Source organism: Alexandromys fortis, unplaced genomic scaffold, assembly GCF_014885135.2.
Source record: "Alexandromys fortis isolate MF-2015 unplaced genomic scaffold, M_Fortis_MF-2015_v1.1 scaffold_36, whole genome shotgun sequence".
NCBI lineage: Eukaryota > Metazoa > Chordata > Mammalia > Rodentia > Cricetidae > Alexandromys > Alexandromys fortis.
Genome location: NW_026067915.1, coordinates 4493825 through 4499824, shown reverse-complemented (window position 1 = coordinate 4499824; position 6000 = coordinate 4493825). Strand labels below are relative to the sequence as shown.

The 6000-nt window shown below is 38.8% G+C and overlaps 1 protein-coding gene across 7 annotated transcripts in view; it reads left to right on the top strand.

The window, feature by feature from the left end:
* Positions 1-6000, top strand: part of Tmem108 (transmembrane protein 108) — a 297548-nt gene that overhangs the window by 156881 nt on the left and 134667 nt on the right. The gene's annotated exons all lie outside the window — the stretch shown is intronic.

Genomic DNA, 6000 nt, shown 5'->3' with positions numbered 1-6000 from the left:
TCACGACTTGGCCAAGTTATTTATTATACAAGACCTAAGCTAGTTAGAATAGGATATTTGTACTTATTGTATATAATTTCATAGTAGGTTTAGAACTCTCTTACTTAAACAAAAGGGGGAGGTGTTGCGGGAGGTCCTTCCGCCCCTCCAACCAATAGCTGCTGTGATACCAGCCCATTGGGGCGTGGTCTCTCTCCCTTTAAAAAAGCGGCTATTTCCTCTGCTCGCTCTCTTCACTTCCTGCTCCGCCGGAGACTAGACTCCCTTCCTGGTTGTGCAGATGGCTGTTGTCTGGGATGGTGATCTGTAAGTTTTCCCCTTTAAATAAATAACACCCTATTAATCATAACTCCAAACTGGTGTGGCCTTGTTCGTGACTTACGCCTTCATCTAACTGTACTTATTAATTTGCATTCCTACCAGAAGTGTTAGTTCCTTCTTTCCCATGCCCTCACCAGCATTTTTTACTTATTTTTTTAAATATATTATCCATTCTAATTGTGCTGAGACAGTATCTCATTGTAGTTGTGATTTGTATTTTCCTAATGGCTAATGATACTGATGCTTTTCATATATTTTTTGGGCCATTCTTATTTTTTCCTTGAGAAAGTAATGTGGGAAGTCCTTCTGTATATGTGTTGCTTTCATTGGTTAATGAATAAAGCTTTTTTAGCCAGTGGCTTGGCAGAATAGAGCTAGGTGGGAAAACTAAACTGAATGCTGGGAGAAAGAAGGCAGAGTCAGAGAAAAGTCATGTAGCTGCCTGCAGGAGACAGATGCCTCCGCCAAAGCTCACCTGAACCTTGCCAGTAAGCCACAGCCATGTGGTGGTACACAGATTAATAGAAGTGGGTTAATTTAAGATATAAAAGCTAGCTAACAATATGCTTAAGCTATTGGCCAAACAGTATTGCAAATAATATATTTTCTGTGTGATTATTTCAAGTCATGGTGGTCAGGAAACAAACTAGTGGCCTCCCCAAACAAGAAGGGTCTATTCTGATCCAGTAATCTGCCCATTTATAATTGTATCACTCTGTCAGGTGACTCTCCCTTCTTTAGACTGCCTCCCTTGCTATGTTGAGTTTTGATTGCTGTGTGGAGCTTTCTAATGTAATGTCACTCCATTCTGTTTGCTTTTCTTTTCTGTGTTTGTAGGATGCTATGTATAAAACCATTGTCTCTAAAGAGTGTCTTGCAATATTTCCCATTTCATTTAAGTGTTTGCAGGGTTTGGGATTTTACGTTCAGGTTGCTGCTATATTTTAAGTTATGTTTATAAGTGATGAGATAAAGGGATGTAGTTTTCAATCCTGTGCATATGCTTATCCAGTTTCTTCAGTGTTATTGTTCTTTCTCTAGTGTATATATCTGATGCTTTTGTCAAGGACTAGTTGACTATAGAAATGTGGACTTAGCTCTGGGTTCTCTGTTCTGTTTCATTGGTCCATGTGTCTCTGTTTGTTCCAGCACCATGCTGTTTTATTTACTATGACTCTATAATAGATACTAAAGTATTATAATGTCTTCTATTTATTTACTTATTGGCAATTGAACCTCACCCTTCTGGCCCATTCTCCAGGGACCAGCCTCTTCTATGGCTGTCAGAGGTCTACTTACTGCCCGAGCCAGGAGGTGAATGGTTCTAGTGTTTACTTATTCCAAGGTGTTAAAACTATAGTCTGAAGCTCTAGACTTCCTGACTTTATCTACAGGGACTGTCCCAGAACTGGAATAGTTAAAGTAGATTATTTTTCTTTTACTATGATTTCTTTTTTACTGTTAAAGCCCTCTTATTTCTTAGGCATTCACTCCAGAAACTAATCATTATTCTTTAGGATTTTAAATTACTCCCCAAGGAACCATACTGATATAGTTAATATTTCCTACTGCATAGTTGAAAAGTATCTTCAAGGACTGGTGAGAAGCTCAGATGGAAAAGATACTTGCCACCTTTTTTTCTGATGACCTGAGTTCCATTTCTCTGGATCCACATAGTCCTGTCACCTCCATACATGTCACATGTGGTACATGCTTGTACCACAAGCAGTCCCTGCCACGCACATACATATAAAATCAATTAAGTATGATTTAATAAAACAGCTTCTGATAGAATCTAACTATGATTCCCCATCTATTCAAAGTAACACAAGTGATCCAAGAGACTCAACTTAGAAGCCTTCATTAGAACAGCAAGTAACTTCAGATCAGTCACAAAAAGAATATACAGAAATCGATCATTCCCATGTCAAAGTAATTAGAGAATAAAATGGTAACAGGAAATCTATCACAGTGGCAAAAGATACATGTAAAATGCCTACAAATTTACTTGATATGACAATAGGATGTAAATGAAAAAAAACATTGTGAAATCCCATCAAAGGACTTAAATCAAGTTGAATTTTGAATAAATAGTATACAAGATGATGTCTATTGTTGGGATAGCCCTGGGAAACTCAGATGGTCACAAAATTCTGAGATTTGCTGACTCAATTGTTTCTTGCTTTATTTGTCAATTGCTTTATTCCTTATATTGGGGAGCATCGCTTGCTTCTTCAAAAACCACTAAGCACTTCTAGAGATGACTAAGTTTATATTCTCCTTGATCAAAGTTAACTACAATTATTTTCTGATCTCCTATTACTTGATCATCTATATATTCACTTGCCCCCTGTTTACTGGATATTTATTGAGTGTTTACCATGCCCTAAGTACTCTATAGATGTCCACTACCCATTGCTTATGGCTGCTGGCAGCGGGGTGGCCCTTGGCTCAGAACGTGATCTTTTGTCTCAACTGTCCCTGTGAAGTCCTAGTAGCAATGGGCTATTTTATGAAGGTGTATCCTAAGGTTTCAAGGATGCTCTTCGTGGGTGAGCACTGTGGGAGAAGGAATGCAGAGTGAGCCTGTTAGTAAAGATAGTGCAAAACAAGAAGCAGAGGAAAGCTAAAGTTCATGGGCATCCCCTGAGGGCCATTTCTCATCCCATCCATTATCTTTCAGCCTCACCCGCCAGCATGTTTCGGAATTGCCTCTTCCTGTTTTTTTAACCACCTCCTGTTTTATCACGTCAGCCTCTGCTGTTGCTGACCCTCCTCTGTAACCCATCTCTCCAAACTAATACTTAGAAGCTCAAGTATCTTTATTTAATTTTAACTAAAGGCAATTTTATGATCTCTGTCTCTCTTCCTCTTAGGGGTGTATTATCTTAATTTGCCTAACTGAGGACATCACTAAGTTGTGGTCCTGAAAAGATAACTTCTCACCCTTTGGAAGACATTCTGATATCCACAGTGGCACATTTTAAAATATTTTCCTTTTCCTTTACTGCATTGGAATTTTGAAGATAAAGTCTTTTCTAAGCAAATAAAAGAAATCCCCACTATAATCCCTATAAAGTTAATACATTGAAATCATCTAAACACCAATAAGACAAATATCAAAAACAATGATAATAGAAAAGCAACTATACTAATGGTTTAATATAAACACCACTCCAATGGTAGAATGAGAAAACAGAAATTGGAAAGTATCACAAAGTCTAGAAACTCATCTAAGAATAGAAAGGCAATGAGAAAATAAAGAATGCAATATAAAATACTATATAAATATAAATGCAATATAAATACAAGAGAAAAATACAGAGAAATATTTTGTAACAAGAGACCAACAAAGGTCTTTCTAACAATGGGGAAATGAGCGGCATTCTTAATAAATTTGTTTTTTAAATGTGGTATATGTCCCACACAGGAGTAAAGCTCAAAAGCACTATGCTAAGTAAAACGTGCCAGGTGCAGATGTCATGTATTGTGTGATCAATTATATTTATGTAAACCTAGAATAGGTAACTCTAAAGGGCTACCAGTAGATTAGTGGTCATCAGGGAAGGAGACAAGTGTTTAACAATGAGTAGTGGATACAGTAATGAAACGTCCTGGAATAGGTAGTGACAATGGGCGAGTAGCTTTTTAAAAAAATTATTGCTTGAGAATTTCATATTTGCATATAATGTGGTTTTGTCAGCTCCATCCCCAAACTCCTCCTGCTGTAACCCCTCCCATATCCCTCCTACCCCTTTTTCCTCCCCCGGGGAGTGTATGCTTTCTTTAACCCATTTACTTCACTTGGTACTGCCAGTGTCTACACATGTGTAAGGTCATCCGCTGGAGCATGGACGACCTATCGGGCTGAATCCCTGAAGAAACTGGCTCTCCTTCCCCAGCAGTCATCAGTAGGACTTTGTCAGCCCTTCCCCATAAGTGCTGCTATTTGGGTTGGCTTGATCTTGTGCAGGTCTTGTGAGTGCGGTCACTGCCACTGTGGGTGCTTGGGTACAACAGCTTTGCATTCATTACACCTTGAAAACACTGTTTGGGGTCAGTCTCCCATTATCTCTGCTTCTTATGATCTCCCTGTCCCCCTCTTCCGCAGTGATCCCTGAGCCTTGAAGGGAGAGGGTGTGATATAGATTTCCCATTTAGGACCGAGCACTCCACGATCTTTTTATTCTTTACACATTGATCAGTCACGTGTCTCTGTATCAGTCACCACCTGCTGCCCATGGAAGCTCTCTGATGAGGGTTCACCAGCTAGTCACGTACATTAAAGGCAGGATTTTATGATATACCAATTATGTCTCAATTTTTAAAAAATATTAAGGCAAGCTAGTTCTACTTGGGGTGTTATAAGAAAATAAAAACCCGGTATGCTGGTAAAGAATGTCAAAGATTATAAATTCTAACTTTTTAAGGTAAATGACTGTTAAGCATATAAAGTACAAATTAAAGCAATAAGATGTAGTATTTACCTGGAGGCACGAAAGGAAATTGTATGTTTCCATTCTTGGGTAGAATGTAGTCTAAATGGTTATTCTATGATACTGGTTCTCAAGAGAAAATTTATGGTTTCTCCAAAGCCTTTTATTGTTTCCTTGCATTTTCATTTCTAGGAACTTCTCCTAAATAAATATTTGCTACCTAAATGGCAGGTAGTAAATTTCGTTGACACAGCAGCACGCGTCCGCTGCTAGGAGGGAAAGTCAGAGTGATAATATATAAAACACCGCAGGCATATGGAGTGCATGTGGAAACCCAGAGAGGTGCTGCTCTCCAGAGTCTGAGGAACTGCCTCGTATTGGCAGGGATCATATCATTTGTGTTTTCTTAGTCATTCTTATCCATATTTTCAGTTAACTGTGATTTCTAAATACTCCATAAAAGTATCCTTTATAATAATTATTTCTGTTTTTTATTTTTAAGTGTTATTTATTTTATTATGCTATTTTGTTTGAAACAAGGCCATAGTGTGCAGCTCAGGCTAGCCTTGAACTCTTCCCTTCCCCTGCTTCTATCTTCTGGGTGCCAGAATTACAGGCATGCGCCACCATGCCCAGCTAACAATTCATTCTGCAGCCCGCATTTTCAGTGTGAGAAATCTTTCTTGTTTTGGTTTAGTGAACCCCTCAGCAAAAAAGAGATTAGAAAAAACAAAGACCCTTGTTCTTCTCCTAAGACTAGATCCGTGATCTCAACCTTCCTGATGCTGTGATCCTTTAATACAGTTCCTCATGCTCTGCTGACCCCCAAACACAGAATTTTTTTTTGCTACTTCATAACTGTAATTTTTCTACTGTTATGAATCATAATGTAAATATCTGTGTTTTCTGGTGGTCACAGGCAACCCCTGTAAAGGGATTGCTCAATCACCCCCCCAGGGGTCGTGACCCACAGGTTAAGAACCACTAGACTATAGTGTTGTGAGAGCTACAAAAATCCTTCAAAGCCAGGTTCTCACTCTCTGCCCATGGGGTTGTCTTCAGGGATGGGGGTGTTCATATGGCTTGGGGATTTGGTCAGTGGTAATGGTCTAACATAGAACATTATAAATTGAACTGTGTTTAAGATTTTTCTATTTCCAATACAACTCTGTGTGCACTGCTCACACCCAAATGGAATTCTTCTAATTGGGAATGTGTGGCCCTTGATGTAACAATTTCTTCT